Here is a 22215-nt window from a genome sequence, read left to right on the forward strand (position 1 = left end):
CAAAACACCAATGTTAAGCTGAACTGATCAGAGGTGGTAGTCCACTGAGCATGTAGCAGAAGGCTCTGTAAGTAACAAATGAAGTGACCTTGAACCCTGTCACCAGTGACTGTTTTCTGTAGGCTATCTTCTTTACTTCTCACCTTGCCTCCACATTCATGGTGTCAGGCTTATTTTACCAAGAATAGCCTAAGTCTAATTCCTTAACCCAATACCTCCAATGGCAATGCATTTTTAAGAGATCTTGAATGTGTATCATTGGACTCACAGGACCTTAGAATTTCAGAGCTGAAAAGAACATCAACATCTAGCCAACTTGATCCATGCTTAAAAAAAGTCCCTCGATTTCCTATATTTCTAATAAATATTACCCAATCATTTATTGAACAATTCTAATAACAAGAAATAACAGCTACCTAGGCCAGCACTTTCTACTTTGAAATAGCTCTGATTTTTAGTAGATTTTTCAGTTATATCAAACTTAAATTTACCTTCTTTGACTTGCTATTCATTTTGTTATGCCCTCTGGAACTAAACTGAATAATGTAACCATGTTTTCAACAGCATAAATCTTCAGATACAAGATATCTCAGCTGAGTTTTCTCTTCTCCAGGCTAATCTTCTCCATATTTCTACAGCAGTCCACAAAGTGAGTGATTTTAAGGCCCTTAACTGTTCTATATGATCTCCTATGAATGTTCTACAACTTATCAATACCCCTCCTAAAATGTGATACCCAGAAATGAATAAATATGTCATATGTGGTCTAACCAGAGAAGAACACAGGAGCACTATCATCTCCTTATTCCTGAAAGGTATGCTTCTCTTAATTCAGAACAACAAGAAATTTGTTTTGATGGCTATGTCATCATGTAATAAACATATATTGAGCATTCACTGTAAACCCACACATATTTTTCAGATAAAATGATATCTAAATATGACCTCACTTCTTGTATTTGTGAAATATATTAAACAAATTATAGGACTTTACATTTATCTTTATTGAATTTCACACTTTTTTTTTTTTTGGTATTTGCACCAATGTTTAGGATGTCAGTATCTTTTTGGATCCTGACTTTGTGAAGCAATGCATCAGCTATTCTTCCAATGTTCTACTTGAACTAATGTGGATTCCATGTGCATTTTTGTCAAAGTTACTGATAAAAACTAAATAGTACAGAATAAGACATAGATTCCTGGGAATACTCAATAGACTTCCAGTTTGACTTCACATTATTGGTGTGCTTTTTTGGTCTAGTAATTAAGTTATTATAAATACATCTAATTACATTATCATCTAAAATAGATTTCTTTACCTTTTATGTAAGAATTGCATGAGATATTCTAAATGCTTTGCTGACAGCTAGGCAAATCATATGTTTAGCATTTCATTGATCTACCAAGAAGGTTCATAACTCTATTAACAAAGGAAATAAGATTAGACAGTTATGATGAAGTTATGCTGACAATGTCATCACCACATGGTTTTCTAAATAATCACTAATAATATACTTGACTGTACATTCTAGAATTTTGATCTATAGTAGGAAAATTCTGTTTTATTCCACCCCTTCTTTTTTTAAAATTTTGACAATATTTATTTTTCTTTAATTTCACATTATCCTCTCCCCATTCTTAAACATAATTGGTGTGACTAAGAAATCACATTTGACAGGTGTTTCCACCCCATGTGTATGAATGTATATTTAAATGAGTGACTTGAATTCAGGAGGTGTAGCTATATGCAACCTTTTTATTTCCTTACTGATGTTTGTATTAGCCACTATTATTTTACTGATTCCATTCTGAAAGTCAAATTTCTTCACAGAGGAAGTATGGACATTAAAAAACAAACAATTTCACCAGTTATTTATCAGATAGCATCATCTTATGCAACCTGATTAGGAGTCATATCACTAAAATGAATGAATGGGTTTTGTGACAGGTGTTTATCACTCCTGTCATATTATCATATCAACCCTGTATTCACATTTGCTTTTATCTTCATTTACTTCCTTTTGAGAAATAGCAGGGATGGAAATAACCACCTGTGCCCAATGATTTTAATTTTCTTGCCCAAGATTTTTTAAAATAAATTTATTTATATTTTTAGTTTTCTTTTCTTTTCTTTTCTTTTTTTTTTTTTGTAGAGGGGAGGGTAGGGCAATTGGGTTTAAATGACTTGCCCAAAGTCACATGGCTAGTTTTGTGTTAAGTGTCTGAGGCCAAATTTGAACTCAAGTCCTCCTGACTCCAGGGCCAGTGCTCTATTCACTGCACCACCTAGTTGCCCCATATTTTTTTTTAGTTTTCAACATTCATTTCTACAAGATTTTGAGTTATAAATTTTCTTCCTGTGTCTCCCCTTCCCCCACCCCAAGACAGCAAGCACACTGAATACCCTTTCCCCCAATCTGTTCTCTCTTATGCCCTCCCCTGCCCCCTGTTACTTTCTTGTAGGGCAAGATGGATTTCTATACCCCATTGCATGTATGTCTTATTTCCTGGTTGCATGCAAAAAAAATCACATTTGTTTTTAAAACATTGATTTCCAGATTTTTTCCCTTCTTCCCTGCTCATACACCATCACTGAGAAGACAAGCAATTCAATATAAGTTGTACAAGTGTAGTTACACAAAGCCTTTCCATATAAGTTATATTGTGAAAGACTAACTATATTTCCCTCCATCCTATCCTGCCCCCCATTTATTCTATTTTCTCTTTTGACACTGTCCCTTCTCAAAAGTGTTTGCTTCTAACTACCCTCTCCCTCAATCTGCCCTCCCTTCTCTCATTCACCTTCTTATTCCCTTCCCCTTACTTTCCTGTAGGATAAAATACTCAACTGAGTGTGTATGTTATACCTTTCTTAAGCCAAATCCAATGAGAGTAAACTAACTCATTCCCTCTCTCACCTCATAATTTTATTTTTTAGATATCAACCCTTCATATTCAACTCATCCTGTGCCCTTTGTCTATGAATATATGCACACACGCACAACATACACATGTAAATATGTATATATATATATATCCTCCTACACACACACACACAAACACACACAATCCCTTCAAGTATCCTTATACTGAGAAAAGTCTCATGAGTTAAAATTATCATGTTTCCATGTAGGAATGTAAATTGTTAAACTTTAATAAGTTTCTTATGATTTCTTTTTCCTGTTTATCTTCTCATATTTCTTATATTTGAAAGTCAAATTTTCTGTTCAGCTCTGGTCTTTTCATCAAGAATGCTTGAAAGTCCTCTATTTCATTGAATATTAATATTTTCCCCTGAATTATTATACTAAGTTTTACAGAATAGGTGACTCTTGGTTTTAATCCTAGCTCCTTTGACCTCCAGGATATCATCATCCAAGCCCTTAGATCCCTTAATGTAAAAGCTGCTAGATCTTGTATTATCCTGGTTGTATTTCCACAATACTCACATTTTTTTCTTCCTGACAGTTTATATTTTCTCCTTGACCTGGGAATGCTGGAATTTGGCTATAACATTTGTAGGAATTTTCTTTTTGGGATCTTTTTCAAGAGGTGATCAGTGAATTCTTCCAATTTCCATTTCGCTCTCTGGTTCTAGAAAATCATGGCATTTTTCCTCAAGAATTTCTTGAAAGATAATGTCTTGAATGTTTTTTTTATCATGGCTTTCAGGTAGTCCAATAGTTTTTAAATTATCTCTCCTGGATCTATTTTCCAGGTCAGGGGTTTTTCCAATGAGATATTATGAATTGACTTCTATTTTTTTTCATTTGTTTGGATCTGTTTTATAGTATCTTGATTTCTCATAAAGTCATTAGCTTTGATTTGCACCAGTCTAATTTTGAAGAAATTATTCTCTTCAGTGAGTTTTTAAAATTCCTTTTCCATCTAACCAATTCAGCATTTTAAACTTCCTTCTCCTCAATGGCTTTTTGGACCTCTTTTGTCATTTGAGTTAGTCTATTTTTTTTTGAGGTGTTATTTTCTTCAGTAAGAGTGTTTAGACCTTTTTCATGATTTTCTTGCATCATTCTCATTTCTCTTCCAAAATTTTCCTCTACTTCTCTTACTTGATTTTCAAAATCCTTCTTGACTTCATCCATGTCCTGCACCCAATTCATATTTTTCTTGGAGGCTTTTGATGCAGAAGTTTTGACTTTGTTGTCTCCCCAAAAAAGGATTCTGTAGTCTGATTGTACTTCCTCTGTTGGCTCACCTTGCCAAACAACTACTTCACTTTTGAACTCTTTGCCATGGTATAACTCTGCTTACAAAGTGGAGAGTGTTGTGTCCCAAATTGCTAGGGTTTGGGCAGCTGATGTCAGGGTTTTTTCCAGACACCTGTTTCAGGACTGTGAGGATTTTACCTCCACAGCCTCAACCAGGTCTGCCTCACCAGCACTCTTCACCCTAGAATCACCACCCAAGACTGCAACTCAGATCCAAGCAGAGCAAAGGAAGAGAATCCTGCCTCACTGCCAGCAGAGAGATTCCTGCAAATGCCCTCTGGTTCCCCTATGATCTGTGGGTGTGGAGCTGGAAGTAGCAGCAATGGAAGAAGTTGCAGCCCCCATTAACGCCACTCTCCCAAGAGCAGGGGACCAGACCAATGCCTTTCTCTCACCCAGGATCAACAATTGCCCTAGATTTTTTAATCTGTATAATAGGTTCCTTCTGGGAATAGCATTTATGCCCAAATAAATGAACAATAATTCAATCATTGCTATGAAGTTTTCTCAGAAAGGACAGACATTTGGTAGCTAAGTTCAATGGAGAAGGTATAGAATGAACTAAGCTTTACACAGACCAGCTGTTCAAGGTAGCAACTCAGTGGAAAATCAGCAGATAGCAATACAACAGAGAAAACCTTCCAAGAGGTGACATCATTAGACCAGCAGATCACATAGAAATAGTAAGCATCAACTTCAGAGGCCAAGATATATTAGAATGTAGAAAGTTTTATTTATTTATTTATTTATTCATTCATTCATTTGTTCATTCATTCATTCATTTATTTATTTATTCATTCATTCATTCATTCATTCATTTATTTATATATTAGAAAGTAGAAAGAAGATATTCCCAAGAAATTAAATTGTTCTGTCTATGTGCAAATGAATGGGCTTTTCTTTGTTATTTAACTTGCTCTTCTATTTTAGTTAAATGCCCTTTGCTTTAAAATAATCTGTGTTCTTGTTCAGTCTGGTAAAAGTGATGTAGACTTGTGAGCTATGATTTTGAATAGATCTTGACACTCCATCCCCTAAATGATCTTTGAACCTCGATATCACATGTTGATATCCATTTGGAAGAAGATATGGGCTATATCATCATAACTGCCATTATCACCACTATGTACTCAAATGCCATTCCTATCCTATTCTTAATTCTCTGAAACTCTTCTGTGACTTGGGACTTGGAGCACCCAAAATAGATGAGTTATGATGTCACCATATCAGTGGAACACAGTTTTTTTCTGGAATCCTAAAGCAAAAGGAAACAAAACAAAAAGGCTTTATTTTATTTTTTTTTATTGTTACTCATAAAGGAAAGCTATATTGATTATAATATGGTATCCATGAATCGACTAACACAAAGTTTTTTTGAGAATCCATTCTACCTAGAGGTCTGGAAAAAAAAAACAACAACCCTATGACGCTACTATAGTGACAGTTAACCTGATTGCTCTCAAATATACTCTATTTATTATTCCTAGAATGTACTATTTTCATTTTAAAGCAGACAATAACATGATCGCTTTCTTCTCTGAACTCCCATAAAAGCCCTTAATATCTATAGTAATTTATTTCTTATATGCTATTCTATTTTTTCCTGTACATATTTCAGTGTCTCCAATTAGACTATAGAGCCAGAGGTGTTAGCATAAAAGAGAGGGAGTTTAGATGAGTCTTATTCCTGTCCTCAAGAAAGTTATGGTTCAATAGGTGAAGATACTAAAACAAATTACTGAAATAAAAAATGTTACATATTTAACATATAAAAGAATAAAAAAAAATCAATGAAAAAGGATCACTGAGGGGGAAATTAACTACCTACCAAGCCAGAAAAATGAATATAAACCTCCTGAGGTAGCATTTGAGTCAGACTTTAAAGAATAACTTTATCCTCCTTGTTCTTACATTTGTTATGTTCTTGGACTATGTTTGGTTTAGCCTCTTAAACTCTACATGAAAAAATATTTCTTTATTTTTTAATATTTGAATCCCCACCTCAGATATTAATCCTTGTCTTCTGCCACTATTCCAGCTCCTGATTCTATTAAAAAAACTTTATTTACTAAAACAGTAAAGTTTTTCTTCAAAAGAGAAATTGCATTTAATTGCTTCATCAAAATCAATTTTCCCATGTCTAAAGTGAAACTTATTAATAAGTATTTCATCAACAAACCATCGTCATCTTCAAAACCATTTGTTAAATATGCATTTGTAATTGGCTTTGTTAAGAATATTTAAGCCAAAATATGGTACTTGACCCACTAGAGACCAAAACATCACAACATTCAATGTAATTTCATGTGAGTTCTGCCAAAGTTAAAAGCACCTGGGATTGTGCCTGAGTTTACATAGCATAACTTTACAAAAAGAGGTGTTGAATTAGACAGCAAATAAGTATGCCATTTCTCCCTTAGTGTGAAGACCCAATAATGAGTTCTGGCAACCAATGAATATTTCTATTTGTCATGGACTAGAGTTATCAAAAAAGAACCTCTCAAGTTATCCTGGAAACAGATGTAAAAGTTTCCTATATTTCAATATTAATTGACCCTTAATCATCCTAATGTGGGTATTCCCTCTACTAGCAGAAATTGTAACCCCATGTACTTCTTCTTGCCCTTTGTAGTTCTTTTTTATGTTCTCTATAGATCCTCCATAGTTTATATACATAAAATCCTTTGGACTTTGCTCTCGGGCTTTTTTTCTTTTGTATTTATAGGTATGGTCAGTGCACTCAAGTAATCTCTCTATTACTATGCGTTATTACAAATATTCCTGGATGTCCCTGCTTATGTCACTTTTTACACATAGGAAATATATTAAGACTGACCTACTTGTACCTAGTAGGTATCACTTGATTTATCTTTATGTCATCCAGTGATTGGTTCTTCAGGAACTATTGTGTTCTAAGATTCGCAATCAGAGAGCATTACTAAAATGAGTGGGTTTTGTGTTTGGTAATTAGCTTAATCACCTAATTTCCCAAGTACACTCCAGAATACTGTCTTGTTATTCAGTTCTAAGGCAGGCTCATTTTCTATATTCAGGTGCCCTAATTCTCTCTGTCTCTCTCATATCTTGAGATGTCTGTACATAAATATATACATACATGCACACACATGTATATGTATACATATATACACACACACATATATACAATTATATCTACCTACTATCCATATGTTTCTCATTCTCTCTTTCTCTCTCACTATCTCTCTAGATAGATCAATAGACACATATTTATATGTATGTATGTATATATAGACATACATAGGCATATATACATACTATTTTATATAGTAATACATAATACATTTATGTTTATGCACACACATATAAATATTATGTATTTATGTATATAATGTGTTTTTTCATTTAAATACACATGCACACACATGATGATCATATATAAAAGCATATAGACACCGGTACATGGATTCACTGCATTGAACATCCAACTACATCCCATTGTACAGAAAAGGGTCATTTAAAAAATCACTTAGTCTTTTCTTTCAACAAAGATTCCTGGATGATCTCTTCTGTGTATTCATTGATTTCTTTGAGGGGCATATAGGATTTGACTTTATAAAAGGAATCCTTCTTTAATTTGTATCCTAAACAGCAAATTTCTTACATAAGACTCCAAAAGTCCTATAGGTAAGCAATATAGTTAATAGAAGGATGACCCTGGAATTTTGAAGTTGTGAAATCTTGCCTTTGATGTATACTAATTTTATTATCATTGGCATGTCGATTACTTTCTCAGTGTCCCAGTCAGCTCTATAAAATCATTAAGTTACATACAGAGAATGTACCAATTTGTAGAAGTGCAGAGAGTTTCAATTCTGAGACTTAGTTGCCTTGATTAAATCATAGCTCAAAAAAAATGAATGAGGGGAAAATATAAGAACACTCTATCCCACTGCTGTCAATTAAATAAATAGATAAATCAGCAGGAATAACAAGCTGATCTTGTCGCTTCTGTGTCTTCTGTTTTTAAATTACCTCAAATAATCTTTTAATAGCTCCTGTGATCAAAAGAATAATGAAATATAGTACTCACTAAACCTCAATGAAAAACACAAAGCTTTATCAGCTTGTAACTTTCAAGAGACTATAAATTTAGTGCTGATATGAACTGAAACTCAGTTGGCACAGACAGCTATGCCATAGTAACATGCAGACTACATCAGCACAATATTTATGACTCGGGGAATATTATGAGCTTTGTATTTTTAGGATATATGTGACACCAGCAAAGCCCACAAGAATTAGTTGAATGACTTTGGTAGCTCTCATAAATTAAAAGGTGATGAGTACTAGCAAATGCCTTGCTAATTTTGATACAAAGAACTTTGTAGATTTCAGTCACTTCTGCATATAAATGAATGAAGCACTACTTTTTTTTCCTCCAAATAAGTTAACTTCTATGAGGGCTTTCTCATCTCAATGATTTACTCATTAAATCCTTGAGCCTACAATTTCTCATAGAATCATGACTTCCTATAAGAAGATGGAAATTAGAAGTCATTGAGCATAATCTTATAACCAATAAAAAGAATATTTGCTACAATTTCCTTAATACAAAGTTACCTAAAACTGATTGAATGATTCCAGTAAAAAATGTTATTAGACAATTTATTCCACTGTTAGTTCTAAGTATTAAAGATTTTTTTTCTTTTCTTTTGTTGATCTATACTCTTCTTCCTTTTAACTTTTACCCATTGTTTCTTGTTCTGCCCTCTGGTATAACAGAGGATAAGTTGAATATGTCTTCTAAATAATTTTTAGAAGACATATTCAACTTTAATCATTGAGTAGGTGTGGACTTAGAAAAAGTGAGAACTAGGAAAGAACTTACATTAAAAAGACCAATGTCACCCCTTGACTTTTGTCTTGCCACTGGACTCCAATGACTCTGGAGAAGGGAGTGAGGTTGATAGCATTGCACAGCAATGCCTCATTTAAATCCAACTCTTTCTCAAGTCAAGACATCTTCCTCATGATATCATTGGTCCTCTTTGAGAAAGAAGGACACATAATAACCCTTAAAATATGACATATGGTTTTCCAAAGGATCCTCCAAAAACTACTTCAACAAATTGCTTTAGTTTTTTAACAGACACATCAGCTTTTAGATCCACAATGACTTTGTAATGTTGAAACATTTGGGAGGTACCCTGTTTCTCAGGGCTAAGGCCCAGCCATCAAAGTGTGCCCTGAGCTTGACATCACAACAGTCCTTTGTGCTCTGGATGATCTCATCCTCTGGGAAAGTGTATTGCTTTAACAAAGCAGAAGATTTTCACTGTCCCCTATTTTCCAGGGATCTGAGAACCATCTACACCTTGCTGGCCTTGCTCACAGTCCCTGTTCTTGTAACAGGTAAGTGAAGCAAACAGGTGTCATACCCTGCAGTGAGACAATCAACTTGGAAATTGTTCTCACAGGACCCCGGAACACCTCCATTGTCCACACCCGAGCCTGCTGTGAGAAACTGGTATTCAACTAAGAATAATTCTGTTATAGGTCAGCCCACTTATGTATACAACATTGCCCGTAGCCCAACATGTTAAGTCCCCCTTCTCAAGATGGGTAGTTTCCTTGTTTGCAAGTTTTCCTTACTCTGAAATAAATTATACTGCTGCTTTGCATCCTGACACACCTATCTATGGCCTATTCTATTTAGGCTCTTTGTCATTCGGAAGTTAGAGACTGGTCCAGTCTGGACTGCATTCAAATTTTTGTTGACAGTAATCAACTTGAATATCCATGTTTTCATGTGATACTATATAATAATTGACAAATTGGCAATGACATGAAAGAATCAATGAACACATCAAATGAAGGAAGAGAGAGGCAGTGTTATTGACATCAAATGGCATGAAATTTCACATACTCATAATAAATTTTATTTTATTTACTCTATCACACCTTGCTGCTTAAGACTAACCCTTGAACCCAAATTCAAGAAACTCTAAGTCATACTATATTTGAGAAGCCTAATTTTGACCTACCTGCCATCAGTCTTGTGTATCTCTCACAAGAAAGCCAGAACTGCTCATTATAACCACCTCCTCTCCAATCTATAACATGAAAGAAGAGAGAGACAGTACCCATACAGTTAAATGAATTAGGTTGTAAGCAAGAGAGAGAATGGAGAGTGAAGGCTGACTTGGTACCATTCAAACCAACATAACTTGATCATCTCTTCTACAGCCTACAGCCAAGTTTATACAACCGTTGTTCAAGTCTATTTTCTGACACGTACAGTGTGACCTTGATCAAGTCACTTCTCTTAGCTCTGTCTAAATATTCTGATGTGTAAAATGATGGGTTTGATTAGTTCTTTTCCATGTCTAGATATATGACACTATGGACCTATGATGCTTATTGAGGTAAAGATGGGAAACTGAATGCTGTACTCCAAACTAAGATAGAGACCATTTTTTGCAAGAATTTTTAAAGAACAGATGAATCTCAGAAAAAAAAAATCCTCTGATACAGAGGTAACTATCATTCTGATTTTATCACTCTACTTTCTGAGAAAGCTTGCTCTATCTAAAACAGGTTGCCAAATGTATCAGTTAGGATCTTACAAGTTATTGATAGTCCCAGGATTATAGTCATGCAAAACTGAATTTTTTATTTTCCTTTGCCAATCCTGTCAGGCAAAATTGCTGTATTTTTCTAGGGTCTATCACCTTCTCCAAAAAAAAAAATAGATATATACTGGATTGGTCTGTGAGATGACTTAGTCACAGGAGATAAACTTCTGCATTGACAGTTTCAAAATGACCTAGAGAAACAAAGGCATCTCATGTGTAAAATAGTCTGAAGTCTTAGACTCTGTGTTTTGGAATGGCAGAATAATGTAGATGCGTGATCAGTTTGCTTTTCCATGATCAAAAGAACCCAGCAATTTTGCCACAATGGAGCAGAGCAGGTGTTCCAAAAGATGTATTATTCTTTGCCATAGCTGCTATGTGATTTAGATAGATAGATAGATATATAGATAGATAGATAGATAGATAGACAGACAGACAGACAGACAGACAGTCAGACAGACAGACAGACAGACAGATAATTATCCAGCTCTCAAGCAAATGAAACATTATGTTAAAGAACATTCCTAGGGAGTTTACACCCACCCAAGTCAATCAGATTTCTTTTTTTTGCTTTTTGGAGGGCAAATGGAGTCAAGTGACTTGCTCAAGGTCACAAGGCTAGGTTTTGTGTGTGTGTGTGTGCGTGTGTGTGTGTGTGTGTGTGTGTGTGTGTGTGTGTGTGTTAAGTGTCTGAAGCCGGATCTGACCTCAGGTTCTCCTGACTCCGGGGACAGTACTCTATTCACTGTGCCACCTAGCTGCCCCTGTTAATCAAATTTCAAAGAGTGGATTTCCCAGAAATTGCATTATTTAAATGAGCTTATGTTTCATTGCTGTAAGGTAGAGATAATTGTACCTAGGATACTTATTTCACATGATTGTTGTGAGGATTAAATTTAATAATGGATATAAAGCATTTCAAAACTATAAACCACTCCATAAATGCTGTTTTTTTTTTACAGTTTTTATTGATACATTTCTCTCACCTTACTGATGTAAGAATTACTTCAACTATACAAAAAGAAACCAACTATCTGCACTATGTTATGAAAAGTTTAACCATGAAAAATATCACCCTCAAAATCAAAGAGTTAACCTCCCATTCAGATTGAGAATGTGTTCATTACTCTGAGGAACTGGAAACATCTCAGGAAATGGATCACTCAGACTTTCAATAAATGTGAAGAGAATCCTGGGGATGTAGCTAAAACTGGAATCATTAAAGTCATTAGGAGAGGAGCTGATAAGAGATGGGCTGTGCTAGAAAGACCCAATTTGGGGAAATCATTTCTTCATGGTCTTTTTGACATATCCAGATGTATCAAGCAGAATTTTACTAAATACCAACTGTGCTCATCTACACTCATATGGAATAGAGGTGACTATGAGTGATTTATAAAATCAGAACATCCAGGAGTTAGAAATGTAACCAATCTCATTTCCATAAGTCATGTTTGACATATAAATAAACTCTATTCACAGGAATATACTATTTTTTTTTCTATTTTACTCTCCATAGCATCTAGCTAAAAGAAAAGTTAATTACCCATCCGTTGCAGACAAATAGTATTTTGATTCCTTTTGTTCATAGTCCATGAAGTCAGATTAGCCCCACTTTATGGGAGCTGGTACTTTGAGCATTTCATCTTGACCTTCCTGAAAGCATAAATGGATTATGAAGGTGAAAAGGAAACAATAGAAGTGTTATATGAACTGTTACCCTTCTTTACCCATAGTTTGCCTATTTTACCTCTGGCATTAATTTGAAGCTCCTATCTTCATCTCATTAGACTGGTTAAGTGGGGAGACGAACTTTTGGGAATTACTTTGAATGTTGGTTAAAAAAAGTTATTAATATAATAATCTTGATTCTTATAGATTATTCAATAACATTTGAAGCTACTCAGATTTATTTAGAAGACTTGGATAATACTCCTAACTTAATAATAATACAATGCTGTAGATATACAGATATACAGAGGACACAAAGGATACTATGCTGATATATCCAAAATATTAGGAATACTAAGCAGAGGATTCCAGACCACTGGGCAGATTATCAATAGAATATTTATCATGGAGATAGGAGTCATATATAACACTGATTGATGATAGAAAGATTTGCAGTGATTGTGTGTTTCAATAATGGAATACCTAAGGAGTAAGCCCAATTATTGTGTCTTATTTTATTTTGAAGTTGCTAATAGATATAGTACTTGCCATAATAGTGAAGTAGTAAAAAGGAAAAAGAGAAAAACATTTAGTAAAATCAATCAGTATATTGGAAAAATCTCATATTATATGCTTTGAACCATACTTTTGGACTTTGTTTTTTCCATCCAATCTAATCCATTAAATATATTAAGTGCCTACTATATGCCAGACACTGTGCTAAGTGTTTCAGAAACAAAGGAAAGCCAGCCTTCAAAGATCTTACAATCTAATGGAGGAGAGAACACACAAAGGAGGTCAGAAATCAGAGTGGGATGATGCTAGAATTGAATCAGGAAAGACACTGATGCAGAATAGAGTACAGCCCTGCAAAGGGCTGGGAGAAGGTTTATTCTCTAACTCTTCATTGGGGCTAAGATTTTACTTTGTAATATTGCAACAATCATAGTTGGTATTCTGTAATTATATATTTTTTCCATTTGTATAGTGCCAACCTTTGTGTATATTTTTTTAATTTTGCTTATGACTTTTCATTAGTTTATTTATTCCTTTCCACGATATTCTGTATTACAAAACAGTAGTGTTCAATTGCATTCACGAGATATAATTTCTTTGCTTATTCCCTAAACAGTTAATATCTACTTTGTTTCAGTGAATACGTTAACACACATACAAAAACACAAACACAGAGAGACATGTTCAGAGACACATGCAACTACATGCACAATGATTCTATAAATACTTTGTGGAACATGGAGCCTTTTGATCAATGACCTATTTGTAATACACACATAGCAATGTCATCCCTGGGTCAAAATTACAGATATTTTTTTATAATTCAAAAATGTTTTTAAAATGGCTGTACTAATTAGCAATTCTACCAGCAATACAGTTTTTAGCCAATATATTACCCCATCTAATATTGACTACTTGTAGGATTTTGCCATCTTTGTTATTTTCTCGATAGGTAAAATTCAGGGATATTTTGATAGGAATATCTCTTTTTTCTTAAATCAAATTTCATGTTTATTTTTAGTTTACATCATTCATTTCCACAAGATTTTGAGTTACAAATTTTCTCCCTGTCTTTCCCCTACCCACCACCCAAACCAGTGATCTCACTGTATACTCCCTCCCCCAATTTGCTCTCTCCTATGCCTCCCCCATTCGTACTCCAACTTTCCAGTAGGGCAAGAAGGATCTCCATACCCCAGTGCCTGTATATCTTATTTCCCAGTTGCATATAAAGTAATAATAATAATATATTTAAAATTTAATTTAAAAATTTTGAATTCTAGATTCTGTCCCTTATTCTCTCATCACCCACCCTTACTGGGAATATAAACTAATCAGTATAGGTTGTACATGTATAGTTACGCAAAACAATAGTGGATATATTGTGAAATATTTAAAATATTTCTCTCCATCCTATCCCTCCTGCCCCTGGTTATATTCTCTACTTTGACATTGTCCCTTTTCAAAAGTGTTTGCCCTTCTCTCCATCACCCCCCCCCTTCCCCACTACTATGCTGTAGGGCAAGATACACTATTTAGTGTATATGTCATTCCTTCCCTAAGCCAAATTCAATGAGAGTAAGGTTGACCCATTCCCTTTTGCCTTCCTGTTCTTCCCCTCCATTCTAACAGTTTTCCCTTACCTCTTCTGTATGGGATAATTTACCCCATTCTGTCTCTCCCCATCTCCTCTCATTATATTCCTCTCTCACCTCTCAATTTCACCTTTTAAGTATCATCCCTTCCTATTCAACTGGTCCTGTGACCTCTGTCTATGTACACATAGATACTCACATATGTATTCATACACTCATATACCCTCATATATAGACATATATATGTATGTATATGCACATTTATATTCCCTTCAACTATTCTCATACTAAGAAAACTTTCATAATTTACAATTTTCATTTTTTCCATGAAGGAATGTAAATAGTTTGACTTTGATAAGTTCCTTATGATTTCTTTTCCCTTTGTACCTTCTCATGCTTTTCTTGCTTCTTGTATCTGAATGTCAAATTTTCTATTCAACTCTATTTTTTTTCATTAAGAATGCTTGAAAATCCTCTATTTCATTGAATGACCATATTTTCCCCTCAAACATGATAATCAGTTTTGCTGGGTAGGTGATATTTGCTTTTACCCCCAACTCCTTTGACCTGCAGAATATCATATTCTAAGCCCTTTGATTCCTCAATTAAGAAGCTTCCAGATCCTGTGCTATCCTAATTGTGTTTCCACAATATTCAAATTGTTTCTCCTTGACTGCTTTTAATATATTCTTGTTGATCTGGGAACTCCAGAACCTGGCTATAATATTCCTAATTTTCTTTTGGGGAACTTTTTTAAAGAGGTGATTGGTGGATTCTTTCAACCTCTATTTTGTCCTCTGTTTCTAAAACATCTGGGCAATTTTCCTTAAGAATTTCTTGAAGGATGATTTCTAGGTTCTCTTTTGATCACAGCTTTCAGCTATCCCAGTAATTTTTAAATAAACTCTCCTGGATCTATTTTCCACGTCAGTGGGTTTTCCAATGAGATATTTAACACTGCCTTCAATTTTTTCATTTGTTTGGATGTGTTTAATAGTATTTTGATTTCTCATGAAATCTCTAGCTTCCATTTCCTTCAATCTAGTTGTGAAAGAACTACTCTCTTCAGTGAGGCTACCAAGTGCTGCAAGGGGCCCTTCCTGCTGGCCTGCTGGGCTGTTTTCAGCAGGAGGATTTGTTTTTCTCTGTCACTTTGTGGGTTCTGTAGCTCTAAAGTTTGTTTAGAGTCCTTTATTATAGGTATTTGAGATGATTATGGGGGGAGCACAGGGAGTTTTCCTGCTTCTATGTTGCCATCGTGGCTGCTCCCCCTGAATATCTTTTTTTATAAGTGATTTGAAATTTTTTTTCATATGATTGTAGGCTACAATGACTGATTTTAAATTCCTTTATACATATCTTTTGAGAAAATTTATTGGAATGTGTTTTGTTCTTATACAGAGTATCCTGAAAATCTTAGAGTAGTTTTAAGCTATTAAACATTTAGTTGCCTGTACCAAAACCTTTCATTTACAAATTTGGTGGAAGTTTTATTTTTCCTCATCTCCAATCGGGGATTTTCCTCTTTATTCTAGATGAATTAATTTTGTTTATGCAAACGATTTTTTGAATTGTAATTAATAATTTTTTTTCAATTTTAACTGCAGTAATAATTCCTGTCTCTTGCTTGCTTAAGAAATCATCTCCTTTTCCTATCTGTGAAAGGTATACGATGCATTTCTCTTCTAATGTTTTAAGCTATTTTCTTTAGTAATTGTTAATTTATCCATTTTAAAATTTATTTGTTATGGAATATCATGTAAAATATTCATCTAAGGCTAAATTTCCGAGAATTTTCCCTCCCCTAGTTTTCCTAGTTTTTTTAATCACATGAGGATTTTTCCCCCTTAATAATTTGTTTTAAAGTTTATTTAACATTGAGCTGTATTCCATTTTCTTTTTGTTTCTCCCTTTTCTAATGAGTCTCATTGATCAGTTTCTCTATTTTTAAGCAATGTCAAATAGGTTTTTATAATTTCTGTTTCATAATGTAGTTTGTAGGCTTGGAAGTGCTCTTCCCATTTTTTTTCAATATTTGCTAGATATTTCCCCAGAAAATGATTAAAAAAAATTCGAATACTGTGAAATATACCTTTGATAATTTATTGGTATAGCACTGAAATGACAAATGAACACAGGCAACACTGAGATTTCATTATATTAGTATTGTGCTGACTGGATATTCTTTTTTTTTCCTTTTTACTTAATAGTGATTTTTTTTCTCAATTACATGCAAACATGGTTTTCAGTACTCATTTTTCTAAGATTTTGAATTCCAAATTTTTCTCCCTCCCTTGTCATCCCCTCCTAAAGATAGCAAACAATTTGATCTAGGTTATATTTGTATAATCATGTTTAACATATTTCAATATTAGTTATTTAAGAAGAATCAGAACAAAAGGTGAAAGCCATGAGAAAGAAAGAAAAATAAAACAAAAAATGAGAAAATAGCATGCTTTGATCTGTATTCAGATTCCATAGTTCATTTTCTGAATGTGGATTACATTTTCAAACACAAGTCTTTTAGAAATGCCTTGGATGATTGTATTGGTGAGAAGAGTTAAGTCTATAATAATTGATTATTGCATAATGTTGCTTTATTATGTCAATGTTCTCCTGGTTCTGCTCATATCACTCAGCAACAGTTTGTGTAAGTCTTTCTGAGATCTGTCTGCTCAGCATATTTTATAGAATAATAGTTTTCATTATACCACATACATATATACCACAACTTGTTCAGCTATTCCCCAGTTGAGGAATCCCCATAATTTCCAATTCTTTTCCACACAAAAAAGAACTGCTAAAATATTTTTGTATTTTGTGGGTCTTTTTCTTTTTTATTATGATCTCTTTGCAATACGAACCTAGTTGTAGGTACATATTCTTCTAGGTATTTAACTTATTATTTCTTTAAGGATTGTTTTGTAATAGGATCTATACAAGTATTTCATGTACTTTGATATATTGACCATTCAAAATTTTCTGCATTTTTTATTTGTTGTGAATGGGGTTTAGCTTTCTACTTTTATTTCATGGAATTTGTTGTTATTAAAGACATATTATTGATTCTCATGGTCTTATTTAGTCTCCTGAACCCTTTGAACTATTCTTTCAGTTAGTTTCTTTTCAGATTCCCTAGGATTTTCTAAGAGAGATTATAAATGGTGACTTAAGGTAGCTGTGCTACCCTGGAGGTAATATGTGGTTTACAACTGCATCCTCTACTTCTTAGTTTATAGATTAATGAATAGATATATGAGGATTTGATTAGTAATGGTATGATCAACTGACCTTTTATTACTGATGTTATGTCCCATTTACTTTGGGGAATCACCCAATGTTAGGTATCTTTGAGATATGCATATGTCATGGAATTTGGTTTTAAGGTATTAGTATTAAAGGAAATGGGAAGATAAGAAATTTTTGTTGGAAAATTCATAATTTCTATTTTGGGGACATTATGATTAAAGTGCTACTAGATGACAATTGGTTATAGCCAGTGAGTAGTCCAGCTACTAACTAATATACACATAAAACTTAGACATCAAGTTGGAGATTTAAATTTATGAATCAATGTAGTTGAAATAATGGGAATACGTGTTATTAACAATAAAGTTATTATCAGGGGGGGAATAGAAAGGACCAATAACAGATCCTTGAATATCACCTACATCAGCAGGTCAGGAAAAAAAATAGGGGTGATCAAAAAAAGGAGAGTAATGCAGACAGTAGGATATCACGGACACTAGGGAGGATAGAGGGTCCAAACAGAGAGTAGTCAACTTGTTCAAATAGTACTGAGAGTTAAAGACATATTTAGATTAAAACATTACTGCACTTAAGAATAAGATCTCTTAAATAATAGTTTCTAAGAAATGGCAAGGAATGAATCCATTTTAAAGAGCTTTTATGAATGAATGCATAATAAGGAAAAAGCAGTATCAAATGCATAGTAGAAAATGTACTGTGAAAATTGGAATTAAGTTTAGGCATTGTGATTTTTCAAGATTAAGAAGAATACTTGGTTGAGTTTAAGGAGATAGAGACAAATGAGAATTGATCATATATAAGGGAAGAGCTACAAAAAGAAGCAAGGAAAGAAATGAGTAAAAAGGAATATAATGAAAGCACTTAAGGGTAAGAGTTACCCGGGTGGTAACTTGATTCTTTGAAAATCTGATCTAGAAGAGATTACTTGAGTTTTGTTGTTGTTGTTTTTCTAGAATATGTTCTCTTTTGTATGTCCAAAATCACTTCCACTTGGGTTTGGACTTAGTAATCACATTTTACAGCTGTCTACTGATTTTATGCTGAATCCTAGCAATGTGCCTAACTGATTTTAAATAGCTTTTAAGTGATTCATCCAAATGTAAATCTCTCAGATTCACTTCAGTCAATATGTAAATGCTTTCCTTCTACATTATAATATATTTCAACTACTGTTGTCAAAGTTCTTTTGATATTCATGATTTACCTTTCATTCATTACCATGATACATTCTGAATCCTTTATATAGAAAAATCAAGTAATAAAAAAAATGCATGATTTAACTGACTTAGCATCACAGGTTGAGTTTAACCATAATAGAATGTAAAGATGTTTTCACTGGGTATGCAAAATACAAGCACTCAAATTATAGTCAATTCTAATTTTTTTTGCATTCAATTTTTTTTTTTTTTGTATTGTGGATTACCCACAGCAAATTCTAAATACCAAAAGAGATTCAGCTTACAACCAAATACAATACATGCCTACTGGACAAAGCCCACTTTTCAGTCAGTTTTCACAAAGCATAATCTGGAGCATAATATATTGGGGAGAAATAAATTATAATACATTAAAAATAATAATATCTGATATGTATATGATGATTTAAGGTTTGCAAGGTCCTTTAAAATTACCTTATTTTTCTTTAAATCAATCCTGTGATGCAGGTGCTATTATGCTCATTTTAGAGTTGAAGAAACAAAGACAGAGAAAGGCTAAATGATTTAATCAGGTTAACACAACTAGTGATGAGGCACAGGCTCTGGGAACCTCCTTGAGCTCTCCTTGAATCTTCCCACTTAATGCATTTGCCTGAGGCCATTAGCCTTTCATTGTGGCTCTGCCCAAATCTTTAGCCCTCCTTTGTTCATCAGTTTCCCACCCTTGATCCTCCTAATACTCCAATCTGTTACACCCTTGAACTGGCCTAGCCCACCATTGTCTGTCATCTCCAAGTAGCCTCCAGCAACTTGCCACCCTTAATCATTCATCTACTGGAGTTTGACCTCATTGACTCCTCCTGAAGACCCTCCCCAAACTCATTACTGGAATCTGATCTCATCTGACTCCTTCTGAAGACCCTAACTCCTCCTCTAGACCACACCTAGATTCCTCTCACAACCTTTCTGTATATGAGACACCATCTTGCCTGCTTGAAAGGAGGAAGGCTAGAGATGATATAGCACAGATTCACTTTGTGTCAGATGATTCTGGCCTGCTTGTCCAGTGCAAGCTTCACAGATACCAAGTCTCCTTAAGAGTCTACCCATTATGGTGAACTTTTTATAAACTTTGCCTTTCTTTGGCTCAGAGAAGACTTGAGTCAAATTCTTTTGGCAGGATGCAGTGTGTTGGTATTTTAGGGTCTCAAGCATCCCTAACCCTATACCTCATTATTTTATGATGACCCTCTTCAGCTAGTAAGTGTCTAAGAATAAATTTGAACTCAAATTTTCCACAATTCCAGGTCCAGTATTTTATTAATTATGTCATCTGAGCTGCTTCTAACAAAAGTCGTTGGTAAATGTTTTGGAATGTCCAATAGTATCATCCTGTAAAATGAAGCTATAATAAAATGACAATCATTTCCTTTTGTTGATTTTATTTCAAGGATGGAATACAGGGGTACAATAAGTAGCTCTGGGAAAGACATGCATGAGAGGCACACTAGTAGGTCTAATAAACAACAAAACAACTATGCCTCTTTCCTTCCCTCTTCATTCCACCACTATAACTGTTGCCAGCTTAAAAAGTGAGAAATGGGGGCAGCTAGGTGGTGCAGTGAATAGAGCACCAGCCCTGGAATCAGGATCACCTGACTTCAAATCCTGCCTCAGACACTTAATACTTACTAGCCTTGTGACCTTTGGCAAATTGCTTAATCCCAATTGCCCTCCAAAAAAGGAAAAAAAAAACTAAAAAAAAGTGAGAAGTGGAGATAGATATGTCATAGTTGCAAATATAAGGGGAGATGGAATGATAGACAATTTGAATCCAAAGTGAAGATATATATATAGATATATATCTATACCTGAGTCCACTACTTTTTCTAAAAAAATGTTCACATTCTTCCCTGTTTTTCTAAATAAAAATCTGTTTCCAAGTAGATGCATTTTTCCCTTAAATTCTAAATTTTCCTATATGTATTTACATCTATAACTATCACATATCTCAGTCTCTCTTTTTCTCAGATAATACATAAGAAGGAAAAAGCAAAAGGCCTCTCTCAAGGGAATAAAAAAGATGTAAAGCTTGAAAAATTGAAACCAGTAAGTATTGTTGAAAAAGACATTGACTTTTGCTCATGTCTATTTCTTTGGGTATTTTTCTGGTTGAGTCCTATCTTTCAGCATTCTTTTCCACTCAGGAATAGTCTGGGTGTGGTGAGTGTGAAAGGAAAACATAATGAGAGGTTTTGTATAAGAAGACTGACTTTATGGGTCAAAAGAATGTAACATACCTTTTAGCAATCAGAAATCAAATTTGGAGGTCTTAAGTTCAGAGAGCTTCAGAGCTTCATTCTACATCATCCTTGGCCTCTGGGACTAGTAGTAAAGACCTTAAACCAAAGTTCTGGGGTCTTAAATGAAAGGTTTTCTTTATTAATAAGGTGAATGGAACACCAATACCAATTTGTGGAAAATTTCTACGCTGATTTTCAGTCTTTCAGGAAGGGTAGGAGTAGTGCTACTTTTCTAGGTTTGATAGGCTATGTTAGATGCTTTATTCCTTATTTTTATTGATTTTTATCAGTAGCAAACATTTAACAAAGGCCTACTACCGTGTTTCCCCGATAATAAGACCTATCCTGAAAATAAGCCCTCCCCTTACTGTGTAAGATTCCTCTAAAATAAGCCCTCCCCTGAAAACAAGCCCTATTGAGATTGCTACTGTAGTGAAGGTGATCCCCTGCGCTACACACTACATTACGGTACCCTCTGTATGCACCGTCCCTCCCACCCCCCCGGGTGAAACGCACGCCGCGCTCCAAGCTGCATCCAATCAGAGCTGCAGCAGTGAGCGCGTCATCCTGTTCTTCCCCAGTGATTTGCTTGCTGGCGCCATTGAGAGCAGTGCCGCGGAGGAGAGCTGAGGCAGGACAACATAAGCCCTCCCCTAAAAATAAGCCCTGTGGTGTTTTTCTTTCCAAAAAAATAATAAGACAGTGTCTTATTATCGGGGAAACAAGGTATGTTTCAGATTTGTGCTAGGCACTATGGATATAGGTATAAACAACAAAACAAAACAAAATAAACTTCAATGACAAAGATAAAATAACAATATACTGTGAAAATAATGGCATTTAAAGATTCCCCTGTATTG

The sequence above is a fragment of the Petaurus breviceps genome, unplaced genomic scaffold, assembly GCF_028583685.1.
Source record: "Petaurus breviceps papuanus isolate PSGF00001 unplaced genomic scaffold, PetGlider_PUasm1.0 174, whole genome shotgun sequence".
In the NCBI taxonomy this organism is placed as follows: Eukaryota; Metazoa; Chordata; class Mammalia; order Diprotodontia; family Petauridae; genus Petaurus; species Petaurus breviceps.